The following is a 21,188-nucleotide window of genomic DNA, read 5'->3' as shown; positions in this document are numbered from 1 at the left end:
GTGTACCTATATGGAAAAATATAACATCAGCTTCATTCTTCTCATATACCAGAATATATGGCAAATGGGTAAGAGATCTAAATATGAAAAATGTGAACAAGTGCTAGAAGAAAAACTGAGTGTGTCTTTTTAAACTAGGAATGGGAAAACATTTATAACTTTAAAATCGGAAGCTATAGAAGAAAAGACTGATAACTGTTATTATATAGATGTAAGTATTATTTGCAAACATGAGAGAGAAGAAGAGAGAGAGAGAGGAAGAACTAAAATATTTAAAAGACATTAACAAACTGTCAAAAGGTATTGACAAGTCATAACACACTAACACTCCTAACATACAAAGAGTTCATGATTTTTAGAATCATGAAGGAGAAAGGGCAAAAGATATGAACATAGATAGTAAAAAAAAGAGGCCAGGATCAGTGGCTCATGCGTGTAATCTCAGTCCTTTGAGAGGGCTGAGATGGGAGGATCACTTGAGGCCAGGAGTTCAAGATCAGCCTGGGCAACATAGTGAGACCCACTGTCTACAAAAAATAAAAATAAAAAAATTAGCCAGATGCAGTGGCACATGCCTGTAGCCCCAGTTACTTGGGCGGCTAAGATGGGAGGATTGCTTGAGCCCAGAAGGTCCAGGCTGCAGTGGATCATTCCACTGCACTCCAGCCTAGGTGACGGGTGAGATCCTGTCTCTAAAAGAAAGGCAAATAGCAAAGATGTTCAGCCTTTTACATAATGAGGAAGATGCAATTTGTTTTCTTTTCTTTCTTTCTTTCTTTCTTTCTTTCTTTTCTTTCTTTTTCTTTCTTTTTTGAGAGGAAGTCTGGCTCTGTCACCCGGACTGGAGAGAAGTGGCGTGATTTCAGCTCACTGCAACCTCCGCCTCTCAGGTTCAAGCGATTCTCCTGCCTCAGCCACCCAAGTAGCTGGATTACAGGCGTGTGCCACCATGCCTGGCTTATTTTATTTTATTTTATTTTTATATTTTTAGTAGAGACGGGGTTTCACCATGTTGGCCAGGCTGGTCTCCAACTTCCGACCTCAAGTGATCCGCCTGCCTCGGCCTCCCAAAGTGCGGGGATTACAGGCACGAGCCACTGCGCCTGACCGGAAGTGCAAATTAAAATCACCCCGAGATAATATTTCTCCTCTATCAGATTGGCAAAACTCCAAAAGTTTGACAACACAATCTGATGATGAGATGTAGGGAGTCAGGGTGTCTTACACATTGCTCATGGAATGCAAGATGATATCATCTTCGTGGAAGGCAACTTGGCAATATCTAATGAAAAGGAATATGCATTTACCCTTTGATTTAGCAATCCTACTTCTACGAATCTATCCCAAGACGCACTAGCAAAACCAGTAAACGGCATAGAAACAAGGCAATTCATTGCAGCACTATTTGTGTCAATAAAAGACTGGAAATAATAAAAAAGGTGTTTGGGGACTAGTTGAATGTTGCATCTATACAGTGGAGTCCTATATAGATGTAAAAAGCCATGAGAAGACCCCCTATCTACCTCCAGGGATCCCAGAAAATATGGCTAAATGGAAAAAAGCAAGACGCAGAACAGTGCGTAGTGTGCCATTCTTTGAGTAAGAAGAGTGTGGAAATATGAATATATAAATTATATATTAAAAGTATATTTTCATAAATAATGAAAGCAGAAACGGTTGCCTATAGAGCAGTCTTTCCCAATCTTTTCACTCCAGAGAACTCCTTTTTTTTTTTCTTAGACAGGGACTCACTGCCACTCGGGCTGGCGTTCAATATGGCACTGCAGTTGAACTCACTGCAGCCTGGACCTCCTGGACTTCAGAAATCTTCCCACCTCAGCCTCCTGAGTAGATGTGACTGCTGGCATGCACCACTATGCCCAGCTAATTTTTGTATTTTTTGTAGAGATGAGGTCTCACTAAACTGCATAGGCTGCTCTCAAATGCTTGGGCTCAAGTGATCCTCCCACTTTGGCCCCCCAAAGTGCTGGGATTACAAGCGTGAGCCACCGTACTGCTTAGAACAACTCTTGAAATGATTTTTAGGTCTCAGAGAATCCCTGCATAAAAATTATACCTACAGCTCATGGCACATTAGCGTGATTAATAAGATGTAGATATAATCATTCAGTAATAAATCAGTAATGCCATTTTGAGTAGGGAATTTTTTTTTTTTTTTTTGAGACAGACTTTTGCTCTGTCACCCAGACTGGAGTGCAGTGGCACGATCTTGGCTCACCCCAACCTCCACCTCCTTGATTCAAGTGATTCTCCTGCCTCAGCCTCCAGAGTAGCTGAGATTACAACCAAGTGCCACCACGCACAGCTAATTTTGTATTTTTAGTAAAGACGGCGTTTCTCCTAGTTGGTCAGGCTGGTCTTGAACTCCCGACCTCAGGTGATCCGCTCACCTTGGCCTCCCAAAGTGCTAGGATTACAGGCATGAACCACCGCACCCGGCCAATAATTTTTTTTTTTTTCCCTGTGAGTTGTGCATTTTGCTGAACTTATTAGCACACACTTTTTTTGTGGTCCCTCCAATCCACAAAGGATGTCGACTCCCATGCAAATCCATAGTATAGGTAAAGAAACCGTTTCGTTTTAAAAATGTCTTCCTTATTTTACTTTATCCAGAAAAATCCAAAGCCTTGTTACAAATTTCTACTACACAAGATGCTGATCAACTGTGATATATAGTGCATGTTTCATCCCCACTGAAAACTAAAAATGACTTTTTAACCAAACTTTCTTGAAAAAATTAAGCTTAGTTCAACCTTTATTGTAATTACTCTATTTGTTTCCTTTTCATAACAATTTTAAACAGCTTTATCAGGATATAATTCACATACTGTACAATCCACTGCTTGAAAGTATAAAATTCAGTGGTTTTTAGTATATTCACAGAAATGTGCAACCATCACCAGCGTCAAATTTTTTTTTTTTTTTTTTTTTTTTGAGATAGAGTCTTGCTCTGCCACCAGGCTGGAGTGCAGTGGCTTGATTTCAGCTCACTACAAACTCCACCTGGTGGGTTCAAGTGATTCTCCTGCCTCAGCTCCCGAGTAGCTGAGACTGCAGGCACACGCCACCAGGTCTGGCTAATTTTTGTATTTTCAGTAGAGACGGGGTTTCACCATGTTGGCCAGGATGGTCTCGAACCCTTGGCCTCGTGGTCCTCCTACCTTGGCCTCCCAAAATGCTGGGATTACAGGCATGAGCCACTGAGCGCAGCCCACCAGAGTCAATTTTAGAACATTTTCATTACCTCAAAAATGAACCCCATACCCTTCAGCTGTGACCCCCTCTCTCCCCCATGCATCCCAGCCCAGGAAAACCACTAGTCTCTTAAATAGAATCATATAAAATGATTATAATATCATTATGAAAAATATAATGTTTTCAGGTTCATTCACATTGTAGCCGGTGCCATTACTTCATTCCTTCTTATGGCTAAATAACATTTCATTGTTTGGATATATCATTCTACATTTTCTTTATAGATTTGTCAGTTGACAGACATTTGAGTTGTTTCTACTTTTTGGTTAATATAAATACTGAAGCTATAAACATTTGTGTAAAAGTTTTTATGTGGACATATGTTTTAAATTCTTCTGGGAGTACACCTGGGAGTTAGATTGGCTAGGTCATATGTTAACTTTATAATTAATCATTTGAGGAAGTGCTAAACTGTTTTCCAAAGCAGCTGCACCATTTTGCATTACCACCAGCGGTATATGAGGGTTCTGATTTCTCCACATCCTCAATAACACTTGTTACTATCTTTTTCATTATAACCATACTAGTGGGTGTGAAGTGGTATCTTACTTTTGATTTGCATTTCCCTGATAACTAATAATGTTGAGTATCTTTTCATGTGCTCATTGGCCATTTCTATTTCTTCTTTGGAGAAATGTCTGTTTAGAACCTTTGCCCATTAAAAAAATTTATTGTTGTTGTTGTTGTTGTTTTCAGAGATGAGGTCTTGCTGTGTCACCCAGGCTGGAGTGCAGTGGTGCAATTGTAGCTCGCTGCAGCCTTGAACTCCTGGGCTCAAGCAATCCTCCTGCCTCAGCCTCCTGAATAGCTAGGACTACAGTCATGTACCACCATGCCTGGCTAATTTTTAAATTTTTTGTAGAGATGAAGTCCTGCTATTTTCCCCAGACTGGTCTCAAACTCCTGGGCTTCTGTCTTGGCCTCCCCAAATGCTGGAATTATGGGCGTGAGCCACCCCATCTGGCCTAAAGAACTTTTAAAAATTGTGGTAAAATATACACAACATAAAATTTACCATCTTAGTCCTTTTACATATACAGTTCAATAGTGCTAAGTCCCTTCACCTTGTTGTGGTTTTCCTATGTTAAGATTTAATTATTTGTATTTTATTGAGTGTGAGTTGTAAGAGTTTTTTATGTCTTTTATATGTTTAGCTATAAATCCCTTATTAGCGATATGATTTATAAAATTTTCTCCCATTCTGTGGACTGTCTTGTCACTTTCTTGATAGTGTCCTTTGAAGCACAAAGGTTTCTAATATTGATCAAGACCAATTTATCTTTTTTTCTTCGGTTGCTTGCGCTACTGGTATCATATCTAAATATCCATTGCCAAATATAAGGTAATCAATCTTTTTCTTGCAATACTTTCATGTTTTCTTCCAAGACTTTTATAGTTTTAGCTCTTACACTTAGGTATTAGATTCATTTTTAATTAATTTTTGCATATGGTAAGAAGCCAACTTCATTCTTTTGCATATGGCTACCAGTTGTCTCAGCATCATTTGCTGAAAAGACAATTTTTTCTCCATTGAATGATCTTGACGTCTTTGTCAAAAATTAGTTGACTGTAGACACATGGTTTTATTTTTGGACTCTCAATTCTAGTTCACTGATCAATATATCTGTCCTTGTGCTAGTATCACATTATCTTGAATACTGTTGCTTTGTATTAACTTTTGAAATCAGGAAACGTGAGTCCTCTAACTTTGTTCTTCCTTTTCAAGATTATTTTGGCTATTCGGAGTTCCTTTCAATTCCAAATAAACTTTAGAATCACCTGTCAATTTCTTCAAAGAAGTCAGCTAGGATTTTGATAGGAATTGCATGGAATCTGTAAATCAATCTGGGGAGTATTGCCATCTTAACAATATTAAGTATTCACAAAAAAGTCTTATGGTAAAAATAAATAAATAGACTGGACGTGGTGGCTCATACCTGTAATCCCAGCACTTTGGGAGGCCAAGGTGGGTGGATTACTTAAGGTCAGGAGTTCAAGACAGGCCTGGGCAACATGGTGAAACCTCGTCTCTACTAAAAATACAAAAATTGGCCAGGTGTGGTTCTGGATGCTTATAATCCCAGATACTCTGTAGGCTGAGGCAGGAGAATGGCTTGCACCCGGGAGAGAGAGGTTGGAGTGAGCTGAGATTGCACCCATGCAGTCCAGCCTGGGTGACAAGAGCAAAACTTCATCTCAATAAATAAATAAATACATAGATAAATAAATAAAATACATACATTTTAAAATATTTACGTCTTCTGTAAACATGGCGGACGATGTAGACCAGCAACAAACTACCAACACTATAGAGGAGCCCCTGGATTTTATCAGGCTCAGCCTAGATGAACTAATTTATGTGAAAATGAGAAATGACCGAGAGTTTCGAGGCAGATTACCATGCTTATGATCAACATTTAAACATGACCTTGGGAGATGTGGAAGAAACTGTGACTACTGTAGACATTGATGAAGAAACATATGAAGAGATATATAAATCAATGAAATAGAATATTCCAGTGCTCTTTGTCCAGGGAGATGTCGTTGTCCTGGTTGCTCCTCCGAGAGTTGGCTGAAACAAAGAATTTGTCCTGTATGGAAAATAGACTTTGCACAGTGGCCGCTCTAAATGTACAAGACATTCAAAAGAGAAACCTGCATACATTCTGATATTAAGAAATAATTCTGGGAATTCTTCCACTCCTGAAATGAGTTGATTTGCAGATAACTCACAACTATGCTAAACGGTATTTTCATCTCTCTCAAGCTCTTCCAATAAATATGACCACCAAGATTAAAAAATTATGTCTTTTGATCTATGAATGTGTAAATTTTTCTTTTTATTTAGGACTTTTGCATTTGTTTCATGAATATTTTCATGGTTTCCAGAGTATAAATTTTATACTTCTTTAGTTAAATATATTCCCAGGATTTTATTCTTTTTGATGGTATTGTAGATGAAACAGTTTTCCTAATTTCATTTTCAGATTGTTCATTGCAAATGTGTAGAAATATAATTAATTTTTATGTATTGATCTTACATCTTGCAATCTTGCTAAATTTATTAGTTCTAATAATTTTTTTACTAGATTCCTTAGGATTTTCTATATATAAGATTTGCAAATCAAGATAGCTTTACCTCTACCTTTTCATCCTGATGGCTTTTATTACATATTGTAGCCTGATTGCCCTGGCTGGATCCTCCAGTACTCTGTGGATTACAATTGGTGAACACCCTTGTCTTGCTCCTGACCTTAGGGGGAAGGCATCTAGTCTTTCGCCATTAATTATGCTATTAACTATGGGTTTTTCAGAGATGCCCATTATCAGGTTGATAATTTCTTTCCATTTCTAATTTGTTAAGTGTGTTTTGTCATGAAAGGGTGTTAGATGTTGTCCAGTGCTTTTCCTAATTGTATTGAGATGATCACATAGTTTTTGTCCTTTATTTTATTAATGTGATGTAGTATATTAATCAGTTTTCATATATTGAACCTACCTTGCATCCTTGAGATAAATCTCACCTGGTCATGGTGTATAAAACTTTTTATACATTGCAAACTTTTGTTTACTAGTGTTTTGTTATGGATCTTTGTGTCTATATGCATGGGGATATTGGTTTATAGTTTTCTTTTCTCGTGATGTCTTTGTCTGGCTTTGGTATCAGGGTACTACTGACTTCATAGAATGGGTTAGGAAGTATTCCATCCTCTTCTATTTTTTGGAAGAGTTTGAGAAGGGTCGGTGTTAGTTCTTCTTCAAACATTTGGGGGGATTCATCAATGAAACCATCTGGTAGCTTTTCTTTGTTGAATGCTTTTAGATTAATGACTCAATTTCTTTACTTGTTATAAATATATTCAGATTTTCTATTTCTTTCCAGGTAATTTTTGCAGTTTTTGTCTATCTAGGAATTTGTTCATCTAAGTTATCCAGTTTGTTGACATACTTTTTTCTTCCTTTCCTTTCCTTTCCTTTCCTTTCTTTCTTTCTTTTTTTCTTAGAGACAAGGTCTCACTCTCTCACCCAGGCTGGAGTGCAGTGGCATGATCATAGCTGACCGCGATCTTGAACTCCTGGGCTCAAGCAATCCTCCCACTTCAGTCTCCCAAATAGCTAGGACTATGGGCTTCCTACTATGTCCAGCTAATTAAATAACTTTTTTTAAAAAAAAAGATGGAGGCCGGGCGCGGTGGCTCAAGCCTGTAATCCCAGCACTTTGGGAGGCCGAGACGGGCGGATCACGAGGTCAGGAGATCGAGACCATCCTGGCGAACACAGTGAAACCCTGTCTCTACTAAAAATACAAAAAAACTAGCCGGGCGAGGTGGCGGGCGCCTGTAGTCCCAGCTTCTCGGGAGGCTGAGGCAGGAGAATGGCGTAAACCCGGGAGGCGGAGCTTGCAGTGAGCTGAGATCCGGCCACTGCACTCCAGCCTGGGCGACAGAGCGAGACTCCGTCTCAACAAAAAAAAAAAAAAAAAAAAAAAGATGGAGTCGCTATATGTTGCTCAGGTTGGTCTCAAACTCCTGGCCTCAAGCAATTCATTGGGATTACAGGTGTGAGCCTGGTCAGTAGTCTCTTCCAATCCTTTTTCTTTTTTTTTTTTGAGATGGAGTCTCGCTCTGTCGCCAGGCTGGAGTGCAGTGGCATGATCTTGGCTCACTGCCACCTCCACCTCCGAGGTTCAAGAGATTCTCCTGCCTCAGCCTCCCAAGTAGCTGGGACTACAGGCGCACACCACCACGCCCAGCTATTTTTTGTATTTTTAGTAGAGACAGGGTTTCACCACGTTGACCAGGATGGTCTCGATCTCTTGACCTCGTGATCCACCAACCTCAGCCTCCCAAAGTGCTGGGATTACAGGTGTGAGCCACTGTGCCCGGCCTCTTATAATCCTTTTTATTTACGTAAGGTTGGTAGTAAATTTCCGCTTTACTGATTTCAGTTTCTGATTTCAATCACTTGAGTCTTCTCTCTCTCCTTTTTTTTCCCCCCTTGGTTATTCTAGCTAAATATTGTCAATTTCATTGATCTTTTCAAAAAATCAACTTTTGGTTTTGTTGATTTTCTCTGTTGTTTCTCTATTCTTTATTACACGTATCTCTGTTCTAATCTTTGTTAATTTCTTTTTTCCATTTGCTTTGGATTTAGTTTGCTCTTCTCTTTCTAATTTCTTTTTCTTTTTCTTTTGAGACAGAGTCTCACTCTGTTTCCCAGCCTAGAGTGCAGTAGTGCAATCATGGCTCACTGCAGCCTCAACCTCCCTGGGCTCAGGAGATCCTCTCACCTCAGCCTCCTGAGTAGCTGGGACTACAGGTTTGTGCCATCTCACTCACCTACTTTTTGTATTTTTTGTAGAGATGGAGTTTTGCCATGTTGCCCAGACTGCTTTCGAACTCCTGGACTCAAGCAATCTTCCTGCCTCAGCCTCCCAAAGCGCTGGGATTACTGGTATGAGCCACCATGCCCGATCCCTTCCTTTTTTTTTTTTTTTTTTTTTGAGGCGGAGTCTCGCTCTGTCGCCCGGACTGGAGTGCAGTGGCCAGATCTCAGCTCACTGCAAGCTCCGCCTCCCGGGTTTACACCATTCTCCTGCCTCAGCCTCCGGAGTAGCTGGGACTACAGGCGCCTGCCACCTCGCCCGGCTAGTTTTTGTATTTTTAGTAGAGACGGGGTTTCACTGTGTTCGCCAGGATGGTCTCGATCTCCTGACCTTGTGATCCGCCCGTCTCGGCCTCCCAAAGTGCTGGGATTACAGGCTTGAGCCACCGCGCCCGGCCCCTATTTTTTTAATGTAGAAGATTAAGTTATTTATTTGAGACCTTTCTTCATCTTCAGTGTAGGCATTTACAGCTATAAATTTCCCTCTAAGCACTGCTAGTGCTGTATCCCATAAATTTTGGTATGTGTGCCTTCATTTTCATTTGCCTCAAAGTATTTTCTGATTTTTAAACATTTCTTTCCTTCTATTTTTTTATTTGAGATGGAGTCTTGTTCTCTCGCCCAGGCTGGAGTGCAGTGGTGCGATCTCGGCTCACCGCGACCTCTGCCTCCCGGGTTCAAGTGATTCTCCTGCCTCAGCCTCCCGAGTAGCTGGATTACAGGTGCACATCACCATGCCCCGCTCATTTTTTCGTATTTTCAGTAGAGATGGGGTTTCACTATGTTGGCCAGACTGGTCTCGAACTCCTGACTTCATGATCCACCTGTCTCAGCCTCCCAAAGTGCTGGGATTACAGGCATGAGCCACTGCTCCCGGCCTTAAAAATTTCTTTCTTAGCCAGGCGCAGTGGCTTATGCCTGTAATCCCAGCACTTTGGGAGACCGAGGCAGGTGGATCACCTGAGGTCAAAAGTTTGAGACCAGCCTGACCAATATGGTGAAACCCCATCTCTACTGAAAATACAAAAATTAACCAGGCATAGTGGCGGGCACCTGTAGTCCCAGCTACTTGGGAGGCTGAGACAGGAGAATCGCTTGAACCCGGGAGGCGGAGGTTGCAGTGAGCTGAGATCATACCATTGCACTCCAGCCTGGACAACAGAGTGAGACTCTGTCTAAAAAAATAAAAAATAAAAAGATTCTTTCTGTTATTTAGAAGTATGTTGTTTAACTTCCACCTATATGAGCTTCAAGTCAATAATTAAAAAACAAATTCCACCTATTTGTGGATATGCCAAATTTCTCTCTGTTGATTTCTAATTCCATTTAATTGTAATTGGAGAACATAATTTGTATTATTTCTATCCTTTTAAATTTATTGAGGTTTGTTTTATGAGCATCATATGGTCTATCTTTAGAATGTTCCATGTGCACTTAACAGAAATTTCGATTCCACTTTTGCTGGGTGGAGTGTTCTGTTGATGTCTGTTAAGTCTAGTTGGTTTCTAGTGCTGTTCAAGTCTTCTATTTCCTTGTCGACCTTCTGTCTAGTTGTTCTACTCATTATTGAAAATGAAGCATATAAATCTTAAACTATTATTGTCGAATTGTCTATTTCTCTCTTCAATTCTTTCATTTTTTGGCTTCACATATTTTGCATTTCTGTTGTTAGCTGCATATATATGTGTAATTCCTACATTTTCTTGATAGATTTTGCGACAGCTCTTTATGGCGGAAAAATGACGTTGAATTTTATTGCAATTTACAAATATTACAAATGTTAAGGTATTACATTTATTGGTGACATCTCTTCACTCAGTCTGGATAAAGATGTTGTTAATTTTACGGTATTAGATAAAATGTCTTTGGCATTAGGTAACATGTCATTAACAGAGGGCCTTCTTGCACTTTGGGGGAGCAAAATCCTCCCATTTCTCATGCTGCATATTGTTCTACAGTCCACTCAATTCTAAGTTTCCATCTGGCATTGTTAGTGTCTCATTAACTATATGACTTTTCCTATCCTAAGCAATAATTCTGCTACTAATTTTTTTCCTGAGTCTTTTTGCTACTTGTGACTTTTAAAAACTTTAGCCTGTTTGAAGATTCCAGTAACTACTTACAGTAATCAGCCCCTTTACTTGTCAAATGACTGTGATTTGTAGTCAAATGTCTTTACTTTTGTGGGAGCCATTGCTGAATGTGTAGGTTGTTAACCATAGATGACACACAAAGAAATAGAAAACACAAAGCCCATGTAAAGTCCATTTACAAATATCTTTAATTATGTAGATGAACTTTTTTTTTTTTTTTTTTTTTTTTTGAGACGGAGTCTTGCTCTTTCGCCCGGGCTGGAGTGCAGTGGCCAGATCTCAGCTCACTGCAAGCTCCGCCTCCCGGGTTTTACGCCATTCTCCTGCCTCAGCCTCCGGAGTAGCTGGGACTACAGGCGCCCGCCACCTCGCCCGGCTAGTTTTTTGTATTTTTAGTAGAGACGGGGTTTCACCGTGTTAGCCAGGATGGTCTCCATCTCCTGACCTCGTGATCCGCCCGTCTCGGCCTCCCAAAGTGCTGGGATTACAGGCATGAGCCACCGCGCCCGGCTTAGATGAACTTTTTGTGTCATTTGTCCTCTAGTGCATTGAAATGACTCAGAAAACTGAAATTTCTCATCACTAATTTGAGAAGTGTCTGTAGTCAGGTGCAGGGATGAGTGCCTGTAATCCCAGCTACTTGGGAAGCCGAGACACCTTAAGCTTAGGAGTTCCAGACCAGAGACCAGCTTGGGGTCAACATAGCAAGACCTTGTCTCTTAAAAAAAGTAAATAAATAAAAAGCTGGTGCGGTGACTTATGCCTGTAATCCCAGCATTTTGGGAGGCCAAGGTGGGTGGATCACTTGAGGTCAGGAGATCTAGACGAGCCTGGCCAACATGGTGGAACCCCGTCTCTACTAAAAACACGAAAATTAGCCAGGCGTGGTGGCAGATGCCTGTAATCCTGGCTGCTTGGGAGGGTGAGGCAGGAGAATCACTTGAACCTGGGATGTGGACGTTGCAGTGAGCCGAGATTGTGCCATTGCACTCCAGCCTGGGTGGTAGAGTAAGACTCCATCTCAAAAAAGAAAAAAAAAAAAAAAAGAAGAAGAAGAAGAAGAAAAAGAGGAAAAAAGGGAAGTTTCTGTAAGCTTAGGCTTTGAATCCCCCTTTTCTTTTTTATATTACATCTATCTTCAAAAATCAACATATTGGACTATCAAACATGTTGGTAAGACACAAATGCTAGTTCTAAGAGGATATAACTGGAAGAGTATGGTAAATATCTACATGAGAAAATTGAAAAAGTGATGAATGTGTCACAATACGCATCACTTCTAATATATGCAATTCACATTTTGCAATATTTACAGTAACTGCAAAATGACAAGGATAGACAGTTAAGCTGCAGCACTAAAAATTCCATCTTTAGCATGAAATTTTACCTCTTATTTTCTACTAATCTGGTAAGGTGTGTTTGCCTTGTGAGTAAAACGGCAGTGTGTAAGGAAGCTGGGAAAGGAAATTTGAGTGAGAGAGTGTGGTGTTCTAACATATGTCCACAAAGTTTTGAATATTTTTCCCTTCAAAAAGTGGAGTTGGCTCACACCTGTAATCCCAGCACTTTGGGAGGCCGAGGTGGGTGGATCACCTGAGGCCAGGAGTTCGAGACCAGACTGGCCATGGTGAAACCCCGTTTCTACTAAATATGCAAAAAAATTAGCCAGGCATGGTGGCACACACCTGTAATCCCAGCTATTCAGGAGGCTGAGGCAGGAGAATCACTTGAACTCGGGATGCAGAGGTTGAAGTGAGCTGAGATCGAGACACTGCACTCCAGCCTGGGTGACAGAACCAGACTCCGTCTCAAAAAAAAAAAAGGTGGAGCCTGTTTCCCCTCCCCCATCCCCTTAAGCATGAGCTATCCCTAGTGATTTGCTTAGTGAATGGCATATGGCAGAAGTGACAGTGTGTGATATTCAAGATCAGGACATACAGAGCATGTGCAACTGTGCATGGTGGCTCACACCTGTAATCCCAGCACTTTGGGAGGCCAAGTCAGGAGGGTTGCTTTTGGACAGGAGTTTGAGACTAGTCTGGAAAATAGAGCAAGACCCTGTCTGTACAAAAAACTTTAAAAATTAGCCAGGCATGGTGGCACGTGCCTGTAGTCCCAGTGAGGTGGGAAGCTGAGGCACGAGATTCGCTGGAACCCAGGAGTTAGAGATTACAGTGAGTAATGATTGCACCACTGCATTCCAATCTGTGCAAAAGAGCAATACCCTGTCTCTAAGAAAAGAAAAGCATTGTGGCTTTCTCCATGAGCTCTCTCGGATCACTCTCCTGGGGGAAAACCAGAAACCAAGATATCGGGACACTGAAGATATCAGCCCTAGGAAGAGTCCCACATGGTGAGGAACTGAAACCTCCTGCCAATAGTCAAGTAAGGGAGCCATCTTGGAGGTAGACCCCCACCAGACCCTGTCAAGCCTTCAGGTGACTAAATCACCAGATGACATCCTGATTGCAACCTCATGAGAGCCTGAGCTAGAGTCACCTACCTAAACTACCAAATTCCTGTCCCACAGAAACCATAATATGAGATGATAATTATTGGTTGCAAATTTTGGAGTGTTTTGTTATTCAGCAAGGGATAACTAATACGGATTGGGGCTTATGCCATCAGCTTGCCATCCTCCTCCACACAATACAGAGCTCATCCTCTATGAGCAGCCTCCCCATCTTGTGTCAAAACCGAGAATGGCCTCAGCCAAATGAACTCAGAGCTACTCTACACTATCAATAATGTTCCATTGACCAAAGCAAGGTACATGGCCAAATCCAGATTCAAAGGTAGGAGAAATAAACCATATGTCTTGGTGGGAGAGGCTGGATAAAGATGTTGTTAATTTTACTGTATTACATAAAACCTCTTTGGCATTAGGTAACATGTCATTTTAACAGGAATTAGGTAACATGTCATTTTAACAGAGGGCCTTGTTGCACTTTGAGGGAGCAAAATCCTCCCATTTCTCCTGCTGCATATTGTTCGAGAGTCCACTCAACTCTAAGTCGCAAAGTCATATTGCAAAGAAGCCTGCATACAGGAATGAGAGGAATTTGTGACCATTTAAAAATATCTAGCGCGGTGGCTCAAGCCTGTAATCCCAGCACTTTGGGAGACCGAGACAGGCGGATCACAAGGTCAGGAGATCGAGACCATCCTGGCTAATACGGTGAAACCCTGTCTCTACTTAAAAATACAAAAAACTAGCCGGGCGACGAGGCGAGCGCCTGTAGTCCCAGCTACTCGGGAGGCTGAGGCAGGAGAATGGCATGAACCCAGGAGGCGGAGCTTGCAGTGAGCTGAGATCCGGCCACTGCACTCCAGCCTGGGTGGAAGAGCGAGACTCCGTCTCAAAAAAAAAAAAAAAAAAAAAAAAAAAAAAAAAAATCTAGCACTAGCAGGAATATCTTGTTGTGCCAGGAAGCACAGAAACTGTCAAAGACCAATGAAGTCATTTGAAAAGGACATAGAAGACAACTTGAGGGGGCTTTGCTGGCCTCACATAGAAAAATTAGGATTTGTTTTTAAATACTCAAGAAAAGTCCAGGCACAGTGGCTCATGCCTACAATCCCACAGCTTTGGGAGGCTGAGGCAAGGGATGACCACTTGAAGCCAGGAGTTCAAGACCAAACTGGGCAACATAGTGAGACCCTGTCTCTAAAAATAAATAAATAATTAACCGGGCATGATGACATGTGCCTGTAGTCCCAGCTACTTGGGAGGCTGAGGTGGGAGGATTGCTTGAGCCAGAGAGGTTGAGGCTTCAAGTGAGCCATGATTGTGCCACTGCACTCTGGCCTGGGTGGCAGAATGAGATCCTGTCCCAATAAAATAAAACAAAGTACTGAAGAAAAAAAAAATTGGGGTGTGGAGAGATAAAACAGGTTTGACAGAATGTTGAGAATAGCCAAAGCTTAGTGATGGACAGAGGAAGATTAATTTTTTTTAGTCTCTTTTCTTTTGGTATGTTTAACATTTTTCTTGATAAGAATTTTCAAAAAGTAATATGTATTTAGGACAAAAAAAATTTAGAAAAAACAGAAATGTAAAAAGTGAAAAATAATTGGTTAATCCCACCACTCAGAGATAAGTGTTGGTAACATTGGACTGTCCTTCTAGGCTGTTCCTATTCATATTTGCAAATCCTGGCCTCCCAACCTTGCTCAGAGTGTCACTAACCATTGTTGGCTTAGTCTGTTTTGTGCTGCTATAACAGAATACCACACACTGGCTAATTTGTAACAAACAGGAATTTATTTGGTTCATGATTCTGGAGGCTGGGAAGTCCAAGATTGAGGGATGCATCTGGTGAGGGTTTCTTGCTGCATCATAACATGACTGAAGGCATCACATGGTGAGAGAAGGCAAGAGCTTGAATTTGCAATCTCTAGCTCTTTTAAAATTGGCATTAATCTATTCATAAGGGTGGAGCCCTCATGATCTAAACCGCTCCCATTGGACCCCATCTCCCAGTACTGCTACACTGGGGATTACATTTCCAACACATACTTTTTGGGGGACACATTCAAGCCATAGCAATCATTAAGTAAAGACAGCCTTCTGCTATGCACAAGGGAGTGGTGCCTCATTGTTACTGGTAGGAGAAGCAACTTGCTACTTGTACATTGATATCTGTAATTTGGATCCTATGGCCTTGGCACTGTTGCTTTGGGGTCCATGTCTGAAACCATTTTTTGTTTTGTGTGTTTTTTGTTTGTTTGTTTTGTTATGCTTGACTCAGGATCTTAACACTTTGGGAGGCAGATGCCTTCTGGCCCGTATAGAGATCTCTTCTGAAATCTGTTTAGCTGCCTATTTCTGGGCAGGCCCCCACACCTACAGAAGGAATTGTGAGAATGTCACAAGCCTATATTTGAATGCAACCTGTCCTGACCATACCCTAAGCTTCCCTTTCCTTTTCACATTACTAGGTAATAAGAAGACTGAAATGTTGTTTAATTTATATGGATTTATTTTACAAATGTCACCAAATCAGAACCATATCCTACTTTTTCCACTTTACATATACCGGAAATATTTTTGTGTGCTATTAAATATACCTTTGTTTTTTTTTTTTTTGAGATGAAGTTTTGCTCTTGTCACCTAGGCTGGAGTGCAATGGCACGACCTCAGCTCACTGCAATCTCCGCCTCCAGGGTTCAAGTGATTCTCCTGCCACAGCCTCCCATGTAGCTGGGATTACAGGTGCCTGCCGCCACACCTGGCTGATTTTCATATTTTTAGTAGAGACAGGGTTTCACCATGTTGGCCAGACTGGTCTCGGACTCCTGACCTCTGGTGATCTGCCTGCCTCGGCCCCCCGAAGTGCTGGGATTACAGGTGTGAGCCACCACGTCCAGCCTAAAATATACTTTCTAGTATGATATTTTGTGCTGGCATAATTTTCTGAAGTTCCGTGTTATACATTCAAATTATTTTCCACAGCAATTTTCACAGCTCTGAATAATGTCACGATGAATATTTTTATGAATAAATCTTCCACTACCTCTCTGTCTTCTTAGAATAGGTTCCTCAATATGAAATTACTGAATCAAGGTATTTGAACATTCATTTAAAACTCTTCATATGTATCTTGTTTTATGTTAAAATGTTGCCAATGTGATATGTGAAAAAATGATATTTTCCCTATTTTTTGAGACAGCAGGTTTCTCTGTCACCCAGGCTGGGGTTCAGTGATGCAATCATAGCTTACTGCAGCATTGATCTCCTGGGCTCAAGCAGTCCTCCCGCCTTAGCCTCCCAAGTAGCTGGGACTATAGGCACACACCACCATACCTGGCTAATGTTTTATTTTTTGTAGAGATGGGGGTGTCATTGTATTGCCTAGGCTGGTCTCTAACTCCTGCGCTCAAGCGATTCTCCCTCCTCAGCCTTCCAAAGTGCTGGGATTACAGGCATGGGCCACTGCATCTGGCTGATTTGCTTTTCTTTTTTTTTTTTTTTTTTTTTTTTTTTTGAGACGGAGTCTCGCTCTGCCGCCCAGGCTGGAGTGCAGTGGCCGGATCTCAGCTCACTGCAAGCTCCGCCTCCCGGGTTTACGCCATTCTCCTGCCTCAGCCTCCGAGTAGCTGGGACTACAGGCGCCCGCCACCTCGCCCGGCTAGTTTTTTGTATTTTTAGTAGAGACGGGGTTTCACCGTGTTAGCCAGGATGGTCTCGATCTCCTGACCTCGTGATCCACCCGTCTCGGCCTCCCAAAGTGCTGGGATTACAGGCTTGAGCCACCGCTTTTCTTTGATCACTGGTGAAACAAACAAACAAAAGCATTTTGATGATTTTGGCGAAAGGTCAGGAGACCTTAAGTGAAAAAGAACCCAGAACTCACTCTTTTGAAAGACAATTTCTATAAAATATAACCTGCCACTACTTTAGCACTTGGTAGTAATTAGTATTAGAACACTGGAGCTGGACAGATTTGGGCTTGAAGTCCAGCACCTTCCAGATGTAACCTTGGGCAGGTTCTTTACCCTATTTCTTCAACCCATGGGAAGGGAGTCATAGGAGTCCCTGCCATCCTGTGTCCTGTGGCAGTTTCATGAAGTCAGGTCTTAGCTTTTTCCTGCCCTGGAGTAAACACTCCACAAGGTAACTGTCAGGACCATGACATACACGGACATTTGGAAGTATTATCAAGTGTAAGCAGAGATTATTGCTAAATGGTGGTGTACCATGTGATATTTTTGTTGTTCCTTTTTTACCTTGTTCTGTGCTGTTGAAGATTTCTTTGTGTTTTTGGTTGCTTGTTTTTTTGAGATGGAGTCTCTGTCTGTCGGCGAGGCTGGAGTGCAGTGGCGTGATCTCAGCTCGCTGCAACTTCCACCTCCTGGGTTCAAGTGATTCTCCTCCCTCAGCCTCCTGAATATCTGGGACTACGGCATGCACCACCACACCTGGCTAATTTTTGTATTTTTAGTAGAGACAGGGTTTCACCATGTTGGCCAGGATGATCTCAATCTCCTGATCTCATGATCCACCCGCCCCGGCCTCCCAAAGTTTTGGGATTACAGGCATGAGCCACTGCACCTGGCTGTTGTTGAAGTTTTTAATAATTATCATGTGTTTTTTAATGAAGCCAGGAAACTTTTTTAAACATTTTTTTTTCAAATGCAGCACCTCCTGGCTGGAAGTCCCCACTCCCCAATGCTTGCAAATGCTTCAGCACTAAGCTGGCCCCCAGACAGCTGACCCCCCAGCCCACCCACAGCTGATGTCTCAGAAGGCTGCATGGATCAGTGTGTTGGGGCCGTCTGCCAGGTGCACAGCTGTGACCTCTTACAGTCTGAGCTGCTCATGCCACAGTGAACTGGGGGCCCTGCTGGCTGGGAAGAGGGTCTGGCTGGAGCTGAGCAGAGCTGGGGAAGCCGATAACTGCTGTGATAGCCCCAGCCCATCCGGTAGTACCATCTGTGTCTCTGGCCTGGCAATCCCCGCAGGACTTGGAATATTTTTAGAGCTGACAGAGGCCTTCCTGATCACCTAGCCTGTGGTACAGCCTCAGCTACATGTGAGAATCATTCAGGAAGCATCTTCAAACAAGCTGATGCCTGTGTTCCACTCCAGACCTTTTGGAGCAGGATCTCCAGAGGTGGGCCCAGGTATTGGCAGGTGATTCTAATGGGCAGACAGGGTAAAAAACCACTGCATCCAAATTTTTCCTTTCATAATCAGAGAAGCTGAGCAGCTCTTGTAGTTTCACGTGGTAGGACACATGGTAGGACTCCAGTGGAGTCCTCAGCTGGTAAAACAGCACAAATCATCATAGTCCTCCCTTACAACCTGAGAAGACTGAGTGGTTTGCAGAGATTTTTTTCCAGTCATCTCAATTAGTCCACATAACACGGGGTGAGGAAGGCAGGTGGATATTTTCTCTGTTCCATGGGTCAGAAAACTGAGGCTCAGGAGGGTGACGTGAATTGCAAGTTTGAGATGGAAGCAGAACGACAATGTGACTTAATTCCCAAGACATCCAGAGGCAGGGCCCCTTCCCAGAGAGCCACTAAGATGGAAATGCCTTTGTGGGCTGGCTGAGAGGTGCATTCTTGAGCCCTCTTCCAGAGCCGCTGCACCAGCACATCTGGGTGCTGTTTTTAGAAATTCCTCAAGGGGCTACAGTGGACACTACAATTTGAAGATCATTTCAAGTGCCTCCACTGTGGGGGCGTGCGGCTACACAGCAACAGTATATTCCAATTTCTAATTGAATTTTATTCATGGGAGGCTGAGCAGAAGAAAATCTCAAAGAAGGCCGGGCACGGTGGCTGACGCCTGTAATTCCAGCACTTTGGAAGGCCGAGGCAGGTGGATCACGAGGTCAGGAAATCGAGACCATCTTGGCTAACACGGTGAAACCCCGTCTCCACTAAAAATACAAAAAAAAATAGCCGGGTGTGGTGGCGGGCGCCTGTAGTCCCAGTTACTCGGGAGGCTAAGGCAGGAGAATGGCGTGAATCCGGGGGGTAGAGCCTGCAGTGAGCCGAGATTGTGCCACTGTACTCTAGCCTGGGCGACAGAGCAAGACTCCCTCTCAAAAAACAAACAAAAAAAAGAAAATCTGAAAGAAACTATAGTTAATATTCTCAGAGACATAAGATACTATATTCACTAAGCTAGCATAGAATGGTATTTAATTTTTAAAAGAAATGGCGACATTGAAAAATAAAAGGCAACGGAGATACGTTGACAAAATTCTGAGTGCCAATGCTTATTTTTATTTTGGGGGGATTTTTTGTTTTGATTTGTTTTTTTTTTTTTTTGAGACAGTCTTGCTCTGTTGCCCAGACTGGAGTGCAGTGGCATGATCACGGCTTACTGTGGCCTTGAACTCCTGTGCAAAAGCAATCCTCCCACCTCAGCCTCCTGAGTAGCTGGGACCCCAGGTGTTCTCCACCATATCTGGCTATTTTTTTTTTTTTTTTGTAGAGATGGGGGTCTCACTATGTTGCCCGGGCTATTCTCAAACTCCTGAGCTCAAGAGATCCTCCCACCTCAGCTTCCTAAAGTGTTGGGATTGTAGGCATGGCCCACCATGCCCAGACTTATTTTTGTTTTTTGAGATGGAGTCTCCCTATATTGCTCAGGCTGGCCTCAAACTTCTGGACTCAATCTTCCTGCCTCAGCCTGCCTAGTAGCTGAGATTACAGGTACATGCCTGTGCACCCAGCTGACAATGTGTGTTTCTGGTTTTTTTGAGATAGAGTTTCGCTCTTTTCCCCAGGCTGGACTGTAGTGGCATGATCTCGGCTCACTGCAACATCTGCCCCCTGGGTTCCAGTGAGTTTCCTGCCTCAGCCTCTCAGGTAGCCGGGATTACAGGCACCCACCATCACGTCGTGCTAATTTTTGTATTTTTAGTAGAGACGGGGTTTCACCACGTTGGCCAGGCTGGTCTCAAACTCCTGACCTCAAATGATCCACCTACCTCAGTCTCCCAAAGTGCTGGGATTACAGGCATGAGCCACCACGCCTGGCCAAAGCTGACAATGTTTTTTAACCAAAGAACTCATTCTATGCCTAGCCAAACTATGAATGAAATGTCTATGAAACAGAAAGACATATTCGGACTTGCAAAATGAAAAATGAGCCAACTAATAACTGAGCAAAAAAACGTATGAGTCCTTTCTCAGAAGCTACTGTGCACCAGTTAGAAACCAGCCAGCTCAGACTGCAGCAAGAGGACAGAGGACAGAGACTCTAGGATGGATGCTTTAAGAAAAACAATGGAATGGATGCCTTTGGTCCTAGGGATAATTGTGCTAAGAGGCCTTGGATAGAGCTGTAGAGCTGTTGGAATTTAGGGAAAGATGTGGCCAGAGATTCAGAGAGAACTAAACAAATGGAAAAGAATGAGGCAAACACAAAAAGTTACGTTAGAAAGGAAATGCCATCACAATACTCCACCTGCTTATTGTGGAGTAGAGTTTCAGAAGCATAATAATGGAAACACTAATTATGGATTTCAGCAAAAATTGTTGTATATTTAGGGGATAGTGGAAGTAGGAGGAAGTCGTCAGGAGGCTTATTGCTTGAACACACGTTAATGACGGGTACCCGGAAATGAGCATTAACTAGGTAAAAGTAAAAACAAGCAGGGTGTTTGGTGGGAATGTAAATTAGTTCAACCATTGTGGGAGACAGTGTAGTGATTCCTCAAGGATCTAGAACCAGAAATACCATTTGACCCAGCAATCCCATTACTGGGTACATACCAAAGGATTATAAATCATTCTACTATAAAGACACATGCACACGTATGTCTACTGCAGCACTATTCAAAATAGCAAAGACTTGGAACCAACCCAAATGCCCATCAATGACAGACTGGGTAAAGAAAATGTGGCATATACACACCATAGAATACTATGCAGTCATAAAAAGAATGAGTTCATGTCCTTTGGAGGGACATG

The 21,188-nt window shown here is 42.3% G+C and overlaps 1 pseudogene; it reads left to right on the top strand.

The window, feature by feature from the left end:
- Window positions 1–5,545: 5,545 nt before the first annotated feature.
- LOC117062951 lies at window positions 5,546–5,852 on the top strand (annotated as a pseudogene).
- The last annotated feature ends 15,336 nt before the right edge of the window (window positions 5,853–21,188 follow it).

Source organism: Trachypithecus francoisi, unplaced genomic scaffold, assembly GCF_009764315.1.
Source record: "Trachypithecus francoisi isolate TF-2019V2 unplaced genomic scaffold, Tfra_2.0 Lachesis_group17, whole genome shotgun sequence".
NCBI lineage: Eukaryota > Metazoa > Chordata > Mammalia > Primates > Cercopithecidae > Trachypithecus > Trachypithecus francoisi.
Note: the sequence above shows the minus strand (reverse complement) of the source record. Positions and strands in the feature narration are given on the sequence as shown.